We start from the raw sequence: 23,679 nt of genomic DNA on the forward strand, positions 1-23,679 counted from the left end.
TCGTAGTGTTCCTCAAAATCTGAACCTTCTTTGACTATAGTGGTCTGAAACATGGCCCTTGCTTCAAATTTGTACACTACGGTAGGTGGACTTTGCAACTCTGTGCTTCACATGTCGGATGTGCATCAGGTGCTCCATTCAGATGCCCGATCGTGAATCAAGTGTGGGTGACGGAATGTTTAAGGATTACTGAAAAGAAACTAATGCAAGGTTGTCTCTTCTGCCGTTGGTTCGTTATTGACCCTCTCTGAACACAACTCACCTTGAAGAAATTGAATGGAATGTGAGTCTACCGCCCATTCACCTTATTCACCGTTCCAGTAATGGATCAAAATGAACGAGGATTAGCGATTAACTGGATTGGATATCATGTCTGAACCAGAGCTTTCATAGATTATCTAAAACAGCGGAGATACTATTGAGAAGAATGAGGAGGCCGCAAGATGAGAACTGTACTTTTGGTTCACTTTGACGAGGTGAATCATCTCTATTAACTTTTGAGGGTGGACTCATTCAGTCGAGCCGCTTAAACTCCATGGTCCTCTGGTCGTTGAGTTTCGCTATGCACGCGTGGTTATCAAGTTGTGCTGTGCCAGCCTTGGGATGTAAGTGGGAGAGCTCATCAGAACCACGAACCTCACTAGCTTGCACGCCTACTTTGGGGAGAGTTACTACGAATCTTGCAGTTCAACTTTTGAAAGACTGCAACTCTGTCTCACGCTGATAGACCTGGCTGCCATCAGATCATCTTCAAGGGATAAGAGAAAGAGCATAGGCAACGGTCTCCCGAACTCTCGGATGCTTGCAAAACTTAAGTACCGATTTTAAATGTAATTTAAGCAATATTATTGGTGGATAATTTGTACACTCCACAATTGCCTCCGAATAAAATTTGTACGAGCTTGTGATTGAGATTCTTGATGATTTATTCTTTGCGCACAAACCCATCTTCTTGTGTGCCTATTCGCTTCGCAGCATCCTTTCGCTCTTTCACCTGATTTATCACCATACTAGCACACATTTGCAGCTCAGTGAAGATATGTCTCTTTTTCGAGCAGTATGGCACAACTCCATCTGTAAGGCTTATAGAGTTGGGTAAACTTATTAAATTATTTACATTCTTGACATATATTCGATGCTTAGACTGTAAAGAAAGTAAATACAGAGTTGGGCTACTTATATCTTAACACCCTTGAGGGCAATTATAAATGCAACGAAGACCTTTCTATTTTAGGGTTAAATTATGGTAGCAATTTTGTAATTTATGCTCAATTATGTCAGTGGCACTCGAGTTCTAATTTATAACTGTACCGAATGTAATTCTGATAGTATTCCTTGTCAACCACATTCTGTTCTACTGTTTAGGAAAATTCTTTAAAAAGTGGGATAGAAATCACTCTTACTAGAACCCTATAATCTAGGTCGCTTGTGCAGTGGTGGCCACGTGGCCCTGCCAAATTCAATTACATATAGCCATGTAATCTTGTATGCCACTTGCCATGTGAGAGATACCTCTATTAATTAATAAAAGTTAATAAAAATCAATTGAATATTAGAAATTAGAATAAATTGATTATGTGCCATATAATGGAGTTGGCTTCCAAAATTTTGATTAATTATTGGGATAATAGTTTTTGAAGTATTGATAACTAAAGAAAACACTTTATATACATATATATATATATATATATATATATCTATATATATGCATATATATATATATATATATATCTATATATATGCATATATATATATATATATATATATATATATGAACATATAGACCTTTCAATAAAGACCATGAAGTAGAAACTCTCTTTGATCAAGTAGATAATGGTTATGTAAAAATATTTTTTTTTTCACAAAAAAAATTTAAAGCACTCTATTTTTTAGGACTAATTCCAACTTGTGGATGAAAGATGTAGCCTAGTACATAGTGACTGTATCAAAAATAATGGATGTTGCAAATGATAAAAAATCTCAATTGATGAGTTATTGTAAACAATTAAAATACTAGCAATTAATAAGGCTTATACTAGTTGTTTTTATTTTTGAATATGAAAAAATAATACTTAGTGGTTGATTATTATTCTAATGTAAAAATCTATATAATACTAATGATTGAATTTTAAGTTATAAAATTTAATTGGTTTGATATTAAAAACCTATATAAATATTATGTAGTTTTATTAATCTCTAATTTTATTGATGTAGATTGATTTATATCAAGATAAGTTGTTGGTAAGAAAATTATAGACTATACTAATTTCTATAAAAATATATAATAATATTTTCAAATAGAGTAGTATTAATGAATTTCATAATTATTTTAGCTATTTTTTAGAATTCTAAGTAATTTAATGCACCACTATTCCAACTTATTTGATATGATTAAAAATATATGATAAAATATTTTAAATTGATATATATTTCAATCTCAATTTGAAATGATTAAAATATATGATAAATTTCTTAGGCATTTGTAGAATAAAATTAGAAAATATCATTCCTACAAAAAAAATTAATTCTAAAAAAATTAAATAAATAACAAAAAATCACTTTATTAATGTTGAAGTCATATTGAAATCAATTTTAAATTGAAATATATATCATATATTTTTAATCATTTCAAATTGAGATTTTAAAATAATTTTTTTTATTGAAATTTAAATAAAATCAAGTTTATTTTACTTTACTAAAATATAAATATTCTATAAATAAAAAACTAAGAATTTTTAAATTCTAAATTGATAAAATATATCCAAATAGTCATTATAAGTATTTCTTACCTTATATTTGTACTATTTTAACTAAATACATAATAGTTTCTTGAATCTAAAGTATTTGATATTATTTTCTTTACATTTTTTTTGGTTTTATATAATTTATTTAGATTAGATTATTTTAAATATATTTAAAAATACATCTAATAATATTTTCATATTTTTTGATATTATATTTGTTTAAGCATAATTTTTTAGATATATATATATTTATATTTATATTTAAATGATTATATGGAAATTAAAAAATATAATATTATAGCTATCATAAAATAATAAATATATATATATATATTTTATATTAAGTTTTTTATAAATATTTCATACATATATTTTTTAAAAGTAAAAAATTTAAAGTTAATTCATAAAACTTATTTAAGAGGTTGCTTCATGATTCTTTTATGGTTTTTAAAATATCCATTATAAAAAATTTTAAAATTTTATTTGATGTATGTATTTTATTGTATCTATTTATTTTAATTGCAATCAACAATTATAAATTTTTTAAGAGTCTTTAATATAATAGAATTGTGTTTATACAATAAAATAACTAAAAATTGTACCAAAAATATTAAAAATCAAAAATCAAAGTGAGTGATATGTAAAACTATTTTATAAATCAAAGTGATAGTTTTATTATTGTAGCCTATCAAGGCTTGTTGCTTCTAAATTCTAGAAGGTTTCTTAATTGGATTGAAGAATAATAAGTTGTATTAACATCCTTTCTAATAATCTTCTAAAATGTGACTTCTTTCAGATTTTGAGGATTATCTTGACGGAGCTCATTTAGTACCAATCTTTGAAGCACCTATAAGCTTTGAGAGAGCATTCTTTGTCTTAGCAAAGACAATAATGGGGATTTTATTGCTATTGCAATAGATTATAGCTCACACAGGGTGTACTTGCACAAAGTAGTAGTTTGAGAGGAATAAATTTAACAACGTTACTAGCCTTCATATTCTGGTCACAAAATAATTAGATTCATGTTTTTTTCAATATCTTTCAAAAAATTTCAAGCAATGTAATTTGAAAAATAAATTTAAAATGACTCAACTTATAATATTAAAATCATGGGAGGATTTTTTAAAGTTGTGAAGAATTGTGAAGCACAATATTAATCTAATGTTTGTATGTATTAGTTTTGGTAGTAGCAAGAATTTAAACCAATGGAGATGAAGTGTAATTAGTCAATATTTGTGTACTTATTCTGCCATTAATTTTGCAATAATGTCAAGCTTGAGTATTCTTATATATAAAGTAGTAAAAGATGTGAGGTTGCCAAATTCATTTGGCAATGATTTCAAGCTTAAGCTCCAATTTATATCTAAATTAGTCAAAGATATAAGATTGTTCAATTTTTTTGGCAATAACATCAAGCTTAAGTACCATCTTACATCTAAGATAGTCACAGATGTAAGATTCTTCAATTCATATGGATATGATATCAAGTTAGAATACTCCAAAATATTAAAGGTAGTTAAAGATGTTAAATTGTCTAATTTATTTGGCAATGATGTTAAGCTTAGGCAAGAACTTATATATAAAGTAGTCAAAGATGTAAGATTATCCAATTTATTTTGCAATGATGTCAATCTTAAGCACATTGAAATATTCAATGTGGTCAAAGATATAAGATTGCCCAATTCATTTGGCAATGATGTCAAGCTTGAGTAATATTTTATTTTGAAGATAGTCAAAGATATAAGGTTGCCCAAATCATTTAGCAATAATATCAACCTTGAGCACCTCCTTATATGAAAAGTAGTTAAAGATGAGAGGTTGCCTAATTTCTTTAATAATGATGTCAATCTTTAATACTTACTTATATCCAAGGTAGTCAAAGATGTAAAATTGCTCAATTCATCTGGCAATGATGTCAAGCTAAAGCATTGTCCCATATTTAAGAAAATCAAAGTGTCATAGGCATATACATGTAAACCAATAATTACCTATATAATTAAATAGAAGTAGGTTAAAATAACTAAAAGTAGATTAATTCCATAATATCTTCTACAGAAGCTTCTTAGAGGCTTCATAAATGTTACTTTGATTTTATAGGTGTCTATAATTGATTTTTTAGGTTAGAAATAAGATCAAAAAGTAAGCAATGTGCCACACATATTGATAGCTTGAAGAACAAGCTAACTATGTGATGTACATATACAAAACTTGTCTTGTAAGCTAAGGCATGTATCTTGCAAATTCAACACATATTAGAGGTCTTACAGAACATTGCCACATAACTCTTAATTAAATAATATATATAAAGAAAAAATTGAAGTTGTCTTCATTGTTGTCAACTCCTTTCTTGCTTCTAGTATAGATTCAAGAGTCTCTAGTTTCCTTCTCTTTTAGCAATAGCCATTCCAATTTTCTTTTAATGTATATACTTATTTATTTTTATTTTGTTATTCTTATTTATTTACTTTCATCAAATTCTTGTTATTGACAGATTGAAAAGAATTTATTTAAATTATTAGAGCATATTCTTTTCTTGATTAAGAGTATATTACTCCTTTTTCTTGATAAGACATAAGCATATTAGAAGTTATGGATTATCTTTTTTTAAATTGATATTATTCTAAGTATCTTCTTTGATGTCAAGTTCTTTCTTCTATAAGGCTTGAGAAAAATTATATTTTTTTTTCTAAGTATAATCATGGTAGAGCTTGTTGAAATAAAAAGTGCAATGGCACAAATACAAGAGCAATTGAAGGAATTAATGCTTGCGATGCATCAACTCAGTTTTCTATGACAAGAAACAATAAAAATGGCAAGAAGTGAAGATATAGATATAATTGAATTTTTTTCAATATTTGCATCAAATCATATTCTTTCTCCTAAAATAGAACATCCTTTCAGTACTAAAGAACCAAGTGTTGCCTTCTTAAGAAGTTTGATGGTACAAGATCCAAGTTTCAAAGATTTATAAATCAAATATAATTTTTGATTGAACTTCAATTCCAAAGCTATCTAACTTTCAGATCACAAGTTAGATTCATTAGTACACTTCTTTTATATTCAACATTATCATGGTTTTTATCTTTTCTTGAATGATGAGATTCAATACTAGATAATTTAGAGGTTTTTTTGGTAGAATTTTGATCCATGTATGAAGAACATGATATAAATTTGTATTACAACTGATAATGTCTATATTTTGCAATAAGATAGTTGATTCATAATATTATATACTTCACAATTTCAATAAATTACAACTGATATTAAGTGTGATGCTACTGCATTTATTAGTTAATTTTTCTATGGATTACAATACGAGGTAAAAAAATTGATGTTCAACTTATTTGATCCTCAAACATTGAATCAAGCAATTGACTTTGCTCTAAAGTGTGACAATTGACTTTTCAAAATTTAATCTGAGAGTCAAATAAGTAGGCCTCAATGTTACTATAATTTAATAGGAATACCAACGCATCCTCAAGACATACATTTAGAAGTAGAGGATATGCAAATTGATGTGATACATTTTAATCCTCTTACTGTGCAAAAAAAGATTCATCGTTGTCAAGAAGGATTGTACTTATATTATGGAGAATCTAAGCTCATTCCTCAACATTGTCTAAAAAAGTAATACAATTAAAAAAATGAGGAGTACAAATATATTTATAAAAAAATAAAAAATAAAAAATAAAAAATAAAAAAAAATAATATATCAAGAAACAAGTTTGTCCAACTATAATAGGGACCAAGCGGTTGGAACCTTATACAATACCTAATGAAGGTCCTATTCTCTCCTCAAAATCCTCTCTTTGTTTTACATCAAATATTATTTTAGAATCTAAACATTACAAAGCCTCTGCCTTGTTGGATTCATAAGCCTCAATATGTTTCTTAGACAAAAAATTTGCCAAAAGACTTAGCATATCTTTATTGAAGAAAACTAAACCTATTCATGTAGAAGTCATAGATAATTATCCGTTATCTTCTAAAAATATTACTCACAAAATCTTTCCTATAAAAGTAATAATCAATGGTCATAATAGCTTTATGATATTTAATATTATTATATCTCTCTCTAATCCAATCATTTTAGGCTTATCGTGCTTAGAAAAATATAATCATTGAATAGATTGGATTTTTTCTCTTCTTAACTTTTTTAAAAGTATAATTAAGAATATAGTTAATTAACTAAAAAATCACAAGTCTAGTACAATTAAACTTATGTTTGTAGGTATAAGAGCTTTTTTACATGTTGTAAAAGAAAGATTACCATGTGTCATTTATGCTACACCCATTTTTAATGGTGCAAAGACTTCAAGTGGTATTCCAAGCCATTATCAAGAATTTCAAGATGTATTTGAAAAAAAAAATATGGATATTTTTCCACAACATTTTCTCTATCATTGCTCAATTGACATTCAAGAAAGAACACAATTACCATTTGGACCAATCTACAATTTATCACAAAATAAGTTAGCTAAACTCAAGGAGTATATTGAAGAGAATTTAACCAAGAACTTCATATACCATTCCAAATCTCTAGTAGAAGCCTCAATTCTATTTGTGAAGAAAAAATATGGATCATTACGGATAAGTAATGATTATTGAACACTCAATAAGATCACCATCAAAAATAGGTACCCACTATCTTGAATATCTAGACTTCTTAATCAGTTGAATCAAGTTAAGATCTATACAAATATAGATCTACAAAGAACATACAATCTGGTACTCATCAAAGAAGAAGATGAATAGAATACTACATTTTGAACCACGTATAGACATTTTGAATATAAATTCATGTTGTTTGAATTTACAAATGCACTGACAACTTTTCAATATCTTATGAATGATGTTTTTTGAGAGTTTTGGACGATTCTATTATCTATTATCTAGACAACATCTTAATCTACTCTAAGAACATAGAAGAACATGAACTTCATGTTTGTTGTGTATTACAAAAATTAAGAGATGTAGGACTTTATACCAAGATAAAAAAGTGTGTATTTCACACTACTCAAGTTGACTTTTTAGGTTATATTATTTCAAATAATGGACTTATGATGGATCTTAAGAAATTTCAAACTATTATAAATTGAAAGATTTTAAAAACAGTAGGAGATGTCTAATATTTTTTTGGATTTGCTAATTACTATCAAATCTTTGTCAAGGATTTCTCTTGAGTTACAACTCTACTTATACATTTGACTTGTAAAGAAAAATTTTAGAAGATTTAATAAGTCGAAAAAATATTTGATGCTTTAAAGATAGCCTTTATTTTTGTACCATTTTTGTATTGCATTAACTTTTCAAAGACATTCTTTATGGAAATAGATGCATTAGATTTTGCTTTGGATGTCGTATTATCACAAATGAGAACAGATAATAAACTTCATCTTGTAGCTTTTTATTCTAAGAATTTTTTAGTAACTAAGATTAATAATAAAATCTACGACTAAGAACTTTTTGCAATTCAACATTCTTTTCAACAATATCGTTATTATATAGAAAGTACTTTGAATCCAATCACCATATATATAGATAACAAGAACCTCAAATATTTCATGTCAACATGTGTTTTGAATCATTGCTTAGTTCATTGGAGCATGTCTTTATCAAGATTTGATTTTAAAATCACATATTGATTTAAAAAACAACAAGATCTGTCAAATGTCCTTTCTAGATGTTTTTATCTTGTATCAAAAGAAAGAGATGTATCTTTTGATGAACAAAGAATAATTTTCTTCAAGCTTGAATATTTTAATCTTTGAATAATAAAATCAATATTAATTGTTGATTCAACCTATGTCAAATAAATCCAATTAAGTATATCTTGTGAACTTCTTGTTCATGATATCAAAAATCTTTCTTCCAAGTCTCATGATACTTCCAAATTTGAATTCAAAAAAAACCTATTCTATTTCAAAGGATACTTATATGTTCTAGAAGGAGAAGCATATTTGCGTATTCTTCAAGCACACCATAATTTTCCAACAGTTGGACATTTTAGATACAACAAGACTTTAGAGCCAATATCTAGAGATTTTTAATGGTTGCAAATGTGAAAGGGGGTCAAAGATTTTGTTCAATCATGTGATGTTTTTTCAAGATCAAAATTCTTCATAATCAACTTTATGGACATCTTCAGCTATTACCTATTCCAGAACAATTATGGTCTTAAGTTTCTATGGATTGTATCATGGATCTTTCAGTCCCAGGTTTGTATGATTTTATATTTGTGATAGTAGATCATTTTATGAAGATGGTACATTTTGTACCATATACAAAATCTTTCATAGGTGAAGAAAAATCCAAGCTTTTTTTTGACAATATCTATCGATGTCATAGATTAAGCAAGGATATTATATTAGATATGAGGACTCAATTTATATCAAAATTTTAAAGAATCCTTTTCAAGATTCTAAAGATAGAAACAAAGCTATCTTCAGCCTTTCATCTTCAAATTGATGGACAAATGGAGGATGTAAACCAAATTTTGGAGCAGTATTTGATGTATATGATTAATTACTAACAAGACGATTGAGAAACTTTTATGCCATTTATAGAATTTACTTATAATAATATGATGTATTATTCTATGCAACAAACACCTTTTTTTTGGTAATAATGGTTATCATTCACGACTTGATACTTTTGAGTTTTTAATAGTTGATAATCTTAGGATAAAAGATTTGACAAATCATTTGTCAAAGCTACATATATCATTAAAGGTACAATTAAAGAAAGTTCAAGAGCAACAAAAGATCAATATAAATGTCTACTAGTAAGAATAAGTACAATTCAACATGTGTGATAAGGTATGATTATTTCATTGTAATATCAAGAATACTCGTCCTTGTGACAAGTTGGACTATCATAGGCCTGGACCTTTTTCTATTTTTGAACAAATCAATCCAGTTGCATATTGATTTCACTTACCAAAATCAATAAAAATCCATCCTATATTCCATATATCTCTTCTTGAATCATACAAGATAGTGAACATACTAAAAAAAAAAAAATCCTATTTAATTCTATAAAAATAGACAATAATGAAGAATTTCAAGTAGAAGAAGTCTTAGATTTGAGGCTCCACCAAAATAAGTTAGAATATCTTGTTTATTTGTATGGATATGATATTAGTGAACAAATATGAGAGCCAAAAAAAATCTTGCAAATGCAGCTAAGAACGTCGAGGCTTTTTATCAACAAGATCCATCAAAACTAAGATGAAGATTTTTTTTATAAAAGAAATAAGATCTAGGCAAAATAACATTCTACTTTCTATCATTGTTGTAGCTTGTTTTTATTTTTGATACTAATGAAATGGAGAATCAACAACCAATGGATTCGACTTAAGAGTCTTTATTTGCTAACTTACTAAATAAGAAATTGCAATTGTCACAACCTTTAAGATGATGTAATTAAGATGAAGATCATCAAGAAAAAAATGTTCTTCTTCAAATAGATGGCAAGATATAATGCATTTGGTATCACGACTTTAGAAGGGACTCCCAATGTTTGGTGATTTTAATAGAAGTAAAAACAATTCCTGACGATATTTCAAATGTTTGATTTGAAGGAAGGTATGAAGGCATCAACAATGATTAAATAACTAGGTGGCTTTCTTGCCCTGATATAGGATACTATCGATAGTTGAGAGGCCCTATCAACCATCTTCAAAGAGAACAAAGATCAGAGTATGTGATAAATATAATTTGCCACATCTTTGATTTTCTTAACATATGGTAACTGCTCCTAATAAAACTTATCCTTAAAAGAGGGAGTAATGCTACGGACACACATGTATATTAATAATTACCTATATGATTAGATAGAAGTAAATAAAAGTAACTAAAAATAAGTTAATTCCATAATATCTTCTATAAAAGCTTCCTAAAAGCTTTGTAGACATTGCTTTGACTTTATAGGTATCTATAATTGATTTTTTAGGTTTAAAACATAGTCAATAAGTTAGCCATGTACCACATATGTTGATAGCTTGAAAAATAAGCTAACTATGTGGTACACACATAGAAAACTTGCCTTGTAAGTTAAGACATGTATCTTACAAAGTTAACATATATTAAAGGTTTTATAGAACATTGCCATGAAGCTCCTAATTAAATAGTATATATAGAGGTAAGAGTGAAGCTCTCTTCACTATTATCAATTTCTTTCTTGCTTCAAGTCTAGATTCAAGAATATCTAATTTTCTTGTCTTTTGGAAATAGTCATTTAAGTTTTTTTTAATATGCATACTTCTTTATTTCTATTTTGTTATACTTGTTTATTTATTTTCATCAAGTTCTTATCTCTAACACAAAGATGTGACGTTGTCTAATTCATTTGGCAATGATATTAAGCTTGAGCACTCTCTTGTATCTAAAGTAGTGAAAGATATGAGGTTTCCAGATTCATTTGGCAATGATGTCAACTTTGAGTACCATGATATATCTAAGAAAATCAAAGATGTGAGCTTCCTCAATTCGTTTGGCAATTATGTCAACTATGAAAACCATGATATATCTAAGGTAGTCAAAGATATAAGGTTGTTCAATTCATTTGGCAATAATATCAAGCTATAATAATCATCCAAATTTAGATTTATTAAAAAATTCAAATTTCCTATGGACTTTGGCAATCTTTCTAATTTTTCATAATTTTTCAAATTTAGTTTTTTTAAGGATAAAAAATATTCTATTGTATTTGGTAACATCTCAAAATTTGAATATTTTTCTAAATCAAGTTCTAATAGTCTAACCATTTCAAAAAAAGACCTTTAAAAGCTTTTTATAAAGATATAATTCTTCAATTGTAAGATATTTAAAGTCTTAAATCTCTTCCAAATATCTTTTTTATTTAATATATACCTTGCTTTGTCTAATAGATATTATTCTAAAAAAAATTTAGATGATATATTTATTAAAAAATATTTTTAGTTGGAAGATTTTTTTGCCAAATAAAAAAATAAAAAATAAAAAATAAAACCTAATCCTCTTATGACATTTCTTAATATAAGCCAACTAATATAGCTTAATAATTGAAGTTTTGGAATACAATAACTTTCTATTTTATCACATGTTGTAGTTTAAATTGTTATAATAAAATCCTTCTAACTATGAAACAATATAATTTTAATGTACAATAAGTTTAAAATTTTCACATAAATAATGTACTTTTCATACATACAAAAGTTTATAATAATACAAAATAAATAAATCAATAAATAATTTTGCATCAATATATATATCAAAAATATAATAACATCTAAACATTTTACTATGTTATATCTCTCAACTTCAAATGCAAATCTTTTTTAACATTATTAGTTTCATACTTCTTATATAGATAACTATCAAGTACATTACCTTTTCTAAAATTTCATAAAATGCTTCCATGTTCATATTCTACATTTGTGTATCTATGTATTCTACTTTTTTTTCAACAATCTTTCTACCCATGTCTTGTAGTTTATCATGCATTCTTATAATTCTATCTTTATCTACTTTTATCACTAATTAATTTATCAATGTATTAAACATACATACTATATCCTCTTCAGATATCATTTTTTCATTATTCATCCATATTTGTAATGTTCTTTCTTTCAACATGCCTTGTGGAAACACATCATTACAATATATATATATATATATATATATATATATGTCCAAAAAAATATTTTTTTTTTTAACTTTAAAGTTATCAAAACTTATTTTCAATATATCCCAAATCTTGTGATTACTATTTTCTTCATCTCCATCCAACTCTCTTCTTCTTTTAAATCTTTGTAAAACTCGCTCTCAACATCTTAATCTCTTTTTGTCTCTTAAAAATGCTTCTAAAACTTTCAAGCTCAATACAAGGCCATTACAAGCTTTCACAATCTTTTTGCCAACTTCAACAAGATCATGAGGTACTTTATTCTAATATCCATAAAAATAAGTGATAAATAAACTTAAACTTGTTTCTTCATTCAGTTCTTCAATATTCACTTAATAAATTTTTATAGCATAATTTTTTATGATTTTCCAATCTCAACTTATCATAATCAATGTGCTATCATTATTAATTAATATATCATCTATTGATACAATATCTTCAATTTGTCTTCAGTTCTTTGCATTATCAAAGACTAAAATAACTTTTTTTTTAGTCAATAGTGATTTTAATATTTCTTGAGCATCCTTCAAATTATTTGATTTTGTTCTAACTTCAAATTATTCTAAAATATTACAAGTGGTTTTATAACAATCACTACCACTTTTAATGCACTCAATAAAGCATGAAGCATCATACGTGTACTTTACACAATTTAATGTAGCTTTTGCTATTGTAGTCTTACCTATTCTACCCACTCTGATAAGACACAATGCCTTCACATTTCTTGAAATTAATTGCCTTATTTGGAATAAGCATTGGGCTTTTCTAAGCACTTCTTCTTCAACTTTATCAACCCAAAATGAAACAACAAATCATGCATTTATAAAATCAAAGATTAAACTAAAATCGTAATACACATGTTATATTCTAATTTAGGTTTAAAAACTTATGCTTATATTTAAGCATCTCACTATCACCAAAGTATACAAGTATGCATACAAAAAAAATACCAAATTAATCCATTCAATTTAATATGTGTATATTATAAATTTTGGAATAAGACTTACTAACAACAATTTATCATGTGATTGTTGTAATTCTACATTTTGATGACTTTGTCTTTTGATGCACCAAAATATAATGCTTTTTCTTGAACTATTTCAACCATGAACTTTCTCTTTAATAAAATTAATCTTTCACAAATTTTGGTAAAATTTGGCAGATGCAAAGGATTCAAGCTCCAATACTCTTTAATAAGTTTAGTCAACTCATCACAATTTGAAGGTAAATTTGGTCTTTTATCATTTTTTATTCTTTCTAATATCTCTTTTACCTTGTAGGCATCATGAAATAGATCTTTCTTAAAGAGCATCTTATAACATATCATTGCAAATGAATAAATATCTACTTCAAATAGATACATTATCATTGTTTAAAACTTATTCTTTAATGCTTCAAGAACTATATATTTGACACTTTTATATATGTACTTATTCTTTTTAGCTTTTGGATTATTTTCAACTTCAATCTTAGATATTCCAAAATCTATCACTTTCACAATAGCATGTTGAATAATTATATTTGAGATATTTTTCTCTTTTATATTAAGCAAAAAAATTTCAATCTTCAAATCATGATGTGTAATCTGCATATCATGCAAGTAGTACATGCTTCTTGCAATTTGATACATGATATTAATAAGAAAAATATAAGATAATTTTTCATTTTTTTCAACTATCTCACTTAAACTTGTTTGCATTAGTTCCATTTCCAAGTATAACTTTTTTGTTTTCTTTGTTTTTAATTACCACCATTCTTTACTTTTATCTTTATTATCTTTCATTGCAAAAAAGTACTTAAACAAGTTGGGATGGCTTAGACTTGCTAAAATGCTCACATCTTTTATAAATAACTTATTATATCCAACATCCATCATTTTAATTGTACAATCAAGTACAAACCACTTTGACTTGTAAACTTCTCCAAAACATTCTTTACTTATAAAATCCATGATTTTAAGACTTTTCATGTTTGATAATAGTTTTAAAGCATCCAATTTCTAATCTTTTATGCAACACAAGTCTTTCAATATTTGCAATAAATGTTATGCTAATCCATGTTGTTGATGGCATTCTTCACTTTTAATAATCAAGCTTTTATATAAATATTTTTCATCACCTTTTACATTATTATAAGCTGCAACATCAAACGTACCACTTATTTTGTCTTCAAATTTGTTAGGATTGTGCTTTACAAGCATATCACTTACTATATTACAACAAGTCTTCAAATTCCAAAGTAACTCTCTGAATGTTTCTTTGTTCTTCATTTGAAATATAGTTGCTTCACACAAATTATTTTCTCCACAATGCTTTATCAATAAGTAAGCTTTTTCCAATACAAAATATAACTCACTTAATAAAGGCCTATACTCTAATCCATTGTTATTACATACCAATAAACAATTAAAAACCTTTATTACATTTTCAATTTTCTTGTGTTGATTTACATATTAGTTTTTATTCAATAAGTCTTTTTCTTCAATAGAACCTCTAATGCTCTAACATATGCTTGACATTCTTTCCATATATCTCCTCCAATGCCTTAAATGATTGATATTGTACTAATATTTTGAATACTATCTTCATGTTGTTCTACATTGGTTAGAAATCTTTGCTTTCAAAAACTTCATACAAATATTTGTATGTTTCATAAACTCTCTTTGATTAATTCCACAAGATGCCTTATAAAGAATCACTTCTTATTTCAATTTATCTTATCACCACACATTTGCAATTGCACATTATATTTACTATGTATTTTAAAAGATTTATTATATACTTATTTATTTATATTACTACATCATACATATACTTTTCATTTTTATAAACTAAACTTAAAATTCAAAGACTAAATCTTCAAGCCTAAGTAATCTCACAACTTATAATTAATCCTTGCATGTATTCTAACAATCTATTTCTATTTTGTAATAATATTGCAACTTTTACTAGACATAAATATAATTTTCAATTCTAGCTCACCTCAAAATCTAAATTATAGTCTTTCATCTTAAATGACTCCTTTCTTAAAGCATTCACTGACAAATACTTTGCTACATGACCAAAATAGTCCAATAACAAGGCAAAAGTATACAAGATTTACATGCATTGTATTAAGTCATTTCAATATATCTACCATTTTTCTATTCAAAATATAATTAAAAAAATAACAACTAAAATTCCAAGAAACTCCCAATGTATTACACTAGTATACATCTTCGTCCTTGCTCCTAAATCTGCATATCCAAGATCTCAAAATTAGACATATTTCCTCCAATGGTTACGATTGTGCAAAGTTTATAACAAATCATGTGCTGCTTAAACCTTCCAAGCAGCTAGAACTAGTTTCACTCAATGATTCACTTGTGCGCTACATGCAAGATCATGTTCACTCCATTCCATCATTCTGCAATCAAGAATCAAAAAACATTCCAAAGTTGTAGTTGGTCTACCGACTCCGTCTAAACTTGTATATGAAGAAAACCTCCATCGCGATAATTCGAAAACTCAAGTGTTTATGAATTTTTCCAGACGACAACAGAAGCTAGCTAATGAAAATGGAAAACACTTCCTCCCATATTGGATTTGTAACCATATCAACATCCAACTAGACATCCTCCCCAAAAAAACACCTTTAAAAGCCAATTGCTGAGTTGTCTGAGCATCAAGAAATCCCATCTGTACTTTCATACTCAAAACCCTAAACCAACACGACGGACCATTCAGCTTGAGGCAAAGACGATCGCGAGTGGAAAAAAAATTCAGCATCACTGCTTTACAGCTACGTCGACCACAAAGTGTCGTGTTATGAACAGAGAGCACGACCCAGACTGAAAAAGAAACGACATATTGTTTTTTTAAAACTTGCGCACTTCCTAACACTCCCTTCAAAGCAAACCTCACCACACATGCATGCTCAAATTCAAAAACTGCAGCCATCGAATACAATTGTAAAACGCATTCGGGCAGCACTGTTACTAACCAAAATGACAACCCAGAATACAACACTGTGGACAGCACCATAAAAAGGTGGGACAAAAATGTGATGAGCTCGATCGAGTCTCTTAGTTCTTTACCAGACAAATTCACAATATGTGCAAAAAGATAGATGAAGTAGCCCATTGAGACATGTCACGGTAGCAGTACCACTGTTAGAAACCGTGGGCGAGTGACACCACTTTGATGGTCAAGGGTGAGAGTTTCCAAAAAAATTCCTAATAGAGTCGCTCGGAGAATGAAAATAAAGGCCATTGAAACTACAAGCCATATCAGTTTTTGTTTCATGGAAGTAAACAACGTAGCTGGCTGCATTGATTGTTAGTCGAAAAAGGATCTTTTCAACAAATTAAACTTAAGAGTAAAACACATCTGCTTGTCTACCCAATAATTGGCATTGACTTCAATTTCAAATCGTGCGACATGCGCAAATTGATGCCCTTAAAACAAGAATATCTATGGAAGACCCAGTAAGATAAGTTAAAGTCAGGAAAACATTCGCCTCAACAGTGTTTCATTTATCAGTACTGCTAAGGTTCTGAAGTGTTCACAAAAAGCATTTTTGAAGTTGAAGCTTAAGCCCAAGCTCTTCCTTAAAGAGATTCTATAAGCAAAGACCGGAACTTTAGAATGTTATCGTGCTATTGCTAAACTCTTGTCTATGGTGGAGTAAGCGTAACTCATCTGAACTGCCCAGCGTTACAAAGTAAGGCTTCAAATTAGCGATTAGGTGATGCGTTTAACTGAAGATCCGTTACGAGTGATGGGTTCTAAAAACTCAAATTAAATAAACTGTAAGTTTCTAAGCACAGATAAGACAAAATAAAAAGAAAGAAGATACTATTGCAGTACTAAAACTTTTCTACTCTGTTCTGCAATATCTCTACATACTAAAATGACAAAATAACCTAAATGCGGAAAGAAGAACAGCCACATACATACACACAACACAATCTTATTGATCTGGAAAATCATCCTGCGTAAGGATATAGCACCCGCTATACTTTCAGACTACTTCAAACCCTTTTTCACCCATGCCGCGACCAATGTTCCCAGATTTAATACAGAATAAATAAATAAATAATTTAATTTTCGGTTTCTTTCACCACAATTCAGCTCACGATGTATCCTTAAATGAACATTCATGCTTAAAATTCAAAATGAAAACAAAAAAAAGGGGAGCAAGCCGTTTCAACCACCATTGTCTCATACAATTTGAGGAATACAATGCCGACCCACTCAGTCTGCGGCCACACCTGCATCAGGTGTTAACCGCGTCCCATTACTACCTACTCTGAACTAGAGCGCTGTGAGTGCACCCCATCAATGTTGAATTGACAATCGCGGTGGTTAACTAAAACAGAATAACGACGAATTTTCAACTGTAAGCGGCCAGCCTTATCTTGAGAGCTACTCGTATAGTAAATATGGCGAAGTCCGGTTAGAAGAGGTTGCTGCATCGAAAGCGTTAAGGTCTGCACTGGCGAACAAGTAATGTTGCTTGTTAATGCAGATTGAAGAGTTATGTAGGGTTAATAAATAGAATCTGCAGTAATGGATTCTGGCACGAAGGACTAGGTCCACAACAGACAAGGTGCTGCGGCCTGTTTCCATCGCCGCTGCATCCCAGCCCAGCCCTAAATAGAGAGAGAAGGGGGTGGTGCTCCAAGTGGGAAGATGGAGCCACTTCTCTCCGCACCCTCGAGTTTGAACGAGCTCCATTTTCACAACACATTCCCCCACCCAAGTTTATGCTTCCCCATGCAAAAGAACAGTGCTTTTTTAGTATAATGTTAGCTTTTTAAATTCAAAATATCGTTGATTTTTATTTATTTTTATATGTATACACACAATGCAAGTAGCTTTATATGTAAATTTACTATTTTTATGTATACATCATAAACTTTGTTTTCCAAGTTATTTTGTTTGAATTATTTCTGATGGACTCTTTTTTGAAATAATTTTATTATACTTCCACATTCTGATTTACATTTATTTCAAATGCTCTTATAGGTGCCCAATTTTCAAAATCTAATAAAAAATAATATTTTATTTAAATTGTTGTAAATTACATTTTCTATATATATTTTACAATCTATAACCTTGGGTATTATATCAGTATTGTTTGAAACTTACATTAATTTCGTTAACAGTAGTTTCAATGTATTTTGTATTTATGTACTTATTGCTGAAGTATTTGTATACGTTTAAATACGTATGTTTACATAATGTTACTTTTACATGTAAGCCATTGTTCTGATTTTTACCATGAAAGAATTGAAGTATATCATACTGATCAGCTTGAACAGAGCATTTTTATCCACCAGTCGTGAAGGTGAACTCTTCACTAGGGCATGCCGCTTGAGTTGAGGTAGAAAAGAATTTCACAAATTCCCATGGGTGACTTAATCGATAATGTGGAATGACTCAACCAACTTGTGCGGTGGTACATACATCCTTTGCAGATCAAGTATATGGATAAAGAGTATGTATATGTTCATCTACTATCACAATACCAATAGATAACACATCAGTGTTATAAGAACAGTACGAGGGAGATAACATAGTTTAGTTGAGAGATATGATCTGACTGCGGCGATATGGTAGCTTGTGTACATTTTCTCTTCTTAAGTGGTTGTGTGCTAGTCGCGTCAGAGTGAAATGTGTAGTCGAACATACAATCAAACGGGTGTGATTGACACTCGAATTGGCTGGTCTACGAAGAAAGTGGAATTGAGAAGGACTTCAGTTACGTGACTGTTGCAGCCAGTATTTTCGGACACAGCAACGACAAACAGCAAGCACCACAAGAGTACTAAGCTTGGCAACACACAATCATAAGGAACGCATAAGTTCTCTACGCAGCATTTACAATGACACATCCATCGGAAAGAATGAATTCAGGCCTCACGTTCCCCGCATCATAGTATTCCACGTCTGACTACAAGGCATGAGTGGTATACACATCTCCTGTTTAAATAGTAAGATTCTGAAGATCCTCCCCAACGAGATAGCGGCACAAGAATTCACAATCCGCAGCCCTCCATTTAGCCACCCTAAAAGCTCAAACGACAAACTTTTCCCAGCGAGATCGAGGCGGCTCCTCTTCACAGCTGCCTACTTCGATCTCTGCCTCATCTTTCGGCGCTTGCGTTTCAGGCGCCTCATACGTTTCTTCTTCCACTGTTACAAAACACGTGTTCCGACACCATGACCAAGGGCTATACCCAGACGAAGAGAAAAGCAGTAAAACAGAAAATAATGAATCAAATATCTTCGGTATGGCCCTAACTCGCCACCTAACCTTTACATAGCCCAAACTTCAGACATGCAAAGTTTCATTCCTCCGAAGGGAGGTCACGTGGGCAATATCCCAGCATTCCAACAACGTTCCCCTCCAAACCAAAACCAAACAACACAGGAACCTAGGTACAAAGACGGAACAAAAATAAAGGAGTGTGACATACCTTAGCCCTCATGATTCCACAAGCAATGAGACTTCCAGCCCGCCGGCAGCTAGGAGAAAGAGGCAGATGTTGAGTTCGAAGGCTGCATATGAAGCCTTCGGCACTGTTCTACCGAAACCCTAACCCTAAAACCTGCGAGGGTCCACCGTGTCATGTCCACGTCACTTATGTCACGTCGTACCGATTCATCCCCCGCAGTGTGAACGGAATCGACTGCAACTGCACTGACCCCACCATTTATTTTCCTTCCAACCTCTTGAATGGGTATCTCTATTGAAGTGGTTTTTATTGTTTATATCTGTTCTGTTTTAAGCAAGATGCTCTTTTGTTGTACCTATGTAGATAATTCGAATGATGAAATTTTATTTTTTATTCTAAATCTAAATTTGAATTATACTTCTTTATAGCTTGAAAAGTCACCAGTTTTGAGAAATGATGTTATTCAATATTTCGTCTGATATATATCTTGATAATAAGACTTAACATGTGAAACCATGCATGTCATGGACTTGATCATCTTTTTGTGGAAAATAAAAATGTAATAGATGTATGACAGGACATTTGATTGGTGATTGATTAAATGATATGGCTATCAATATTAATTTTACAATTAATGAAAGTGATATCTTAACATATTAAAAATTTCGACCAAAGAACACACCATTGATTTCATGTAAAGATCTAAAATATGTAAGTAATCATCCGCATCAAATGAATTATTTACAAAAGAAGCAAAATTTTATGTGTATATATGTATGTATATCTGTATGTACGTATACATTCACATATAAAATAAGGTACAATACATTTGAGATAGTGTAAAGAAGTGGTTTTACACAACAATCAAATACACTCTTTTTACATAGATCACAAAATTTAGCTTGTAGTTGAGGATTTTTTTAAAAAAAAATAAGATAGCAATAAGATTATAAAAATATATATATATATATATATATATATATATATATATTAGACAATAAAATATAAATATTTTCTTATTTTATTGTATTTTAAATTCTTAAGGGATAAAACTTTAAATTTAGCATGTAATTTAGATTGAGAAGATTATATGATTGTAAAAATTTAGAAAAATTAATATGTTTACTGGTTGTAAAGACAATACTATAACCAACTGATTTTTGAGTGCGTGTATAATTATAATATATATATATATATATGTGTGTGTGTGTGTGTGTGTGTTTGTATATAATTTGTAAAATGCATAATATTAAATAATAATATGTTTTTTAAAATATTTTTTATTTTAATTTTAAATTTTTTCTTTTATAAAATAATTAATTTTAAATTTTAGTTTTGATTTTTTAAAAAACTTTTATGGATTAGTGTTTTGAATTGCAATTCAAAAAATAATTTAAAATTAATATTAAAATGAGAATAAAATACCTAATAATAAATTCCATAAATATATATATATATATATTCTCTATGATATAAGGAATATAGTATTTCAGATCAAACACCAAGAGAACTCATTCTTAGAAATTTTTAGACAAAACAAAATTTGAGTACATTGACCATCTTGAAGTAAATTAATCTTGTGTTGTATTATTTGCAGTTCCACCAATACACACTGAACCTATAAAGAATCTTAAGCTTTTGAATAAGTTTAATAATAATTTAGAATTCGCAATCAATTCTAAATAGTTAAGCCACAATATATAGTAGTTTTAAGAATTTCCAGTATTCTATAACAGAACATGAATTAAATTGTTACAAAGTCCATTTGAACATGTGTGTTTTTGTGACTTTTATTTATACACGTTTTTCTTGGAAAAGAAGAGGAAGAAGAAGAAGAATTGTTTTGATGATTTAGGGGAAAAAAGGAAAAAGAAAAAGAAAGGAATCGATAAAATTTATTTAATCATGCCAATAAATTGTTTGAACATAATCTTTTTGTAATATTTGTAATATTTAAGAAAATTTTATTTAAAAAAAAAATCGTAAAAAGACATTTGATGTATCTTTCAAAAAATCAATTGCAATTATATACATCCTAAATACAATTTTTTTCTTCTAAAAATATTTTATTTTGAATTCAAAATTTTTTGTGAGCTTATTTTAAGAGATTTTTGTGTCCTGGAATGCAAAGAAAAGTTCAAACAATTTTACTACTCGTCCTTGAATACATTATTTTATCATTATGTACACAAACTTCTCTAAGATTTAAAAAAAAAAAAAAAAAAAAAAAAAAATCATCCACTTTAAATTGTCTTTATTGGAAATATATTTTAAGATTAAATCTCCAAAATTTTGTATTTGTAATAGTGCTTTACTTAACTAAAATGATAAGAATAAAGAAAGGACCAACAATCAAATGATAAGAATAAAGAAAGGACCAACAATCAAATGATAAGAATAAGAAAAAAGTTGATTTAAAAAAATTACTCATTCAATACTTACTTCTGTTCCCTTTTGTAATATTTTCGTGTTATGCCTTCGAAATTTTTCTTTTGCAAGGTGGAAGATTTGTATTCTAAATTTTCATTTTACAAACCAATGTTTTAAAAATACTTAAATAAATCTTATAGATTTTTACAACCCTTATGACATAAATTTAAGGTGAAGATATGTAATAATTCCATGATTTTTTAAAAATATAACAAAATCTAATTTATCTAGTACCACAATCTTAAACCACATTCTTGATACTTAATAATATTATTAGAGATCAATTTTATAGTCAATAGAATTGTATATGTCTGTTCTACAATTATTTTAAAAATATGAATATAAATTGAATAATTTAATTTATTTCTTTTCAAGATTTAAAAAACTTGGATGTCTATAAAGACTTATCAATCACCTTAATGCTAAGCATAAATTAAATATTTTGATGGATACCATTTAACATCTTTTTGATTTCATGAAGTTGTTTAAGAAATTAAAAAAATATACATATATAAATCAAATTTATCATATTGAATAATTATACCCAAATAAAAATATTTCAAATATATAATACTATGTATATAATTTCTAAAGATATAAAATAACATTATGTTTATTATTTCTTTCAAAATAAAAATTTAAATCATTATTTCATAAAAATTAAATTCACACTATTATTTTATAATATATATTCATATAATATAATAAAATATATAAAATAAAATAAAATAAAATATACAATACAATATAAAATAATATAATATAATATGTATATTTTATAATATTTTATATATATATTTTTATTTGAATTATTATTTGTAATATCTACTTGACATTTATGCATTTATTCAATATGAGAATTGTTTAAATACTGATAGTTTGTTTAATTATGTAATCTAAATTTTATTTTTATTATGTGTATATATACATATATATTAAAAATATTTTATTAGCTTTTGGTAATGTTATTTTTAATTTATTTTCATGTAGTTATACTTGTACAATTAATGTGTGTATTTTTTACACTTGTACATTTTATTTAATCTAATTAATTTTTTTTGTACAAAATATGTGCAATTTATTGTTATATTCTACAATAGTAAATATCAATAGTTTGGTTGAACATATTCTTTTTGAAGTAAGAGCTTCTTATGTTAGTTGAAAAATGTGAAGATTAATCGAAAAGTTTCTAATATTAATTATGAATATAATAGTTTTGTCATAGTTATTTCTGAGAAGAGAATACTCACAATGGAATCAAACAAGAGGAGTTTCTTCCATCCATGCTTGAGGAGTGTGTTCTTTCCAAACACTACAGATCAAAGCACTCCCACGATGTTTAACATTGAGTGTGATTATAAATCACTTCTACAAACAACCTTGCTTCTTAGTTGAATC

The 23,679-nt window shown here is 28.2% G+C and overlaps 2 long non-coding RNA genes and 2 pseudogenes across 3 annotated transcripts; 1 reads left to right on the top strand and 3 right to left on the bottom strand.

Moving 5' to 3' along the window:
* The first annotated feature begins 95 nt into the window (after positions 1-95).
* Positions 96-928, top strand: LOC149987592 (uncharacterized). The gene is made up of 2 exons (XR_016506922.1): positions 96-229; positions 383-928. It is a non-coding gene; the product is annotated as an uncharacterized LOC149987592 (long non-coding RNA).
* LOC112293034 (TMV resistance protein N-like) lies at positions 926-13,207 on the bottom strand (annotated as a pseudogene).
* On the bottom strand, positions 12,425-15,140 carry LOC149987593 (uncharacterized; annotated as a pseudogene).
* A 318-nt stretch (positions 15,141-15,458) lies between these two features.
* LOC112293083 (uncharacterized) lies at positions 15,459-19,922 on the bottom strand. 2 transcript variants are annotated; one of them, XR_002972883.3, is made up of 3 exons: positions 19,873-19,922; positions 16,556-19,588; positions 15,459-15,645 (listed from the first exon to the last, which is right to left on the bottom strand). It is a non-coding gene; the product is annotated as an uncharacterized LOC112293083 (long non-coding RNA). The 2 variants fall into 2 exon arrangements; XR_016506923.1 differs by having other exon boundaries at positions 16,486-19,588.
* Between the last annotated feature and the right edge of the window lie 3,757 nt (positions 19,923-23,679).

The sequence above is a fragment of the Physcomitrium patens genome, chromosome 16, assembly GCF_059467195.1.
Source record: "Physcomitrium patens ecotype Gransden chromosome 16, ASM5946719v1, whole genome shotgun sequence".
In the NCBI taxonomy this organism is placed as follows: Eukaryota; Viridiplantae; Streptophyta; class Bryopsida; order Funariales; family Funariaceae; genus Physcomitrium; species Physcomitrium patens.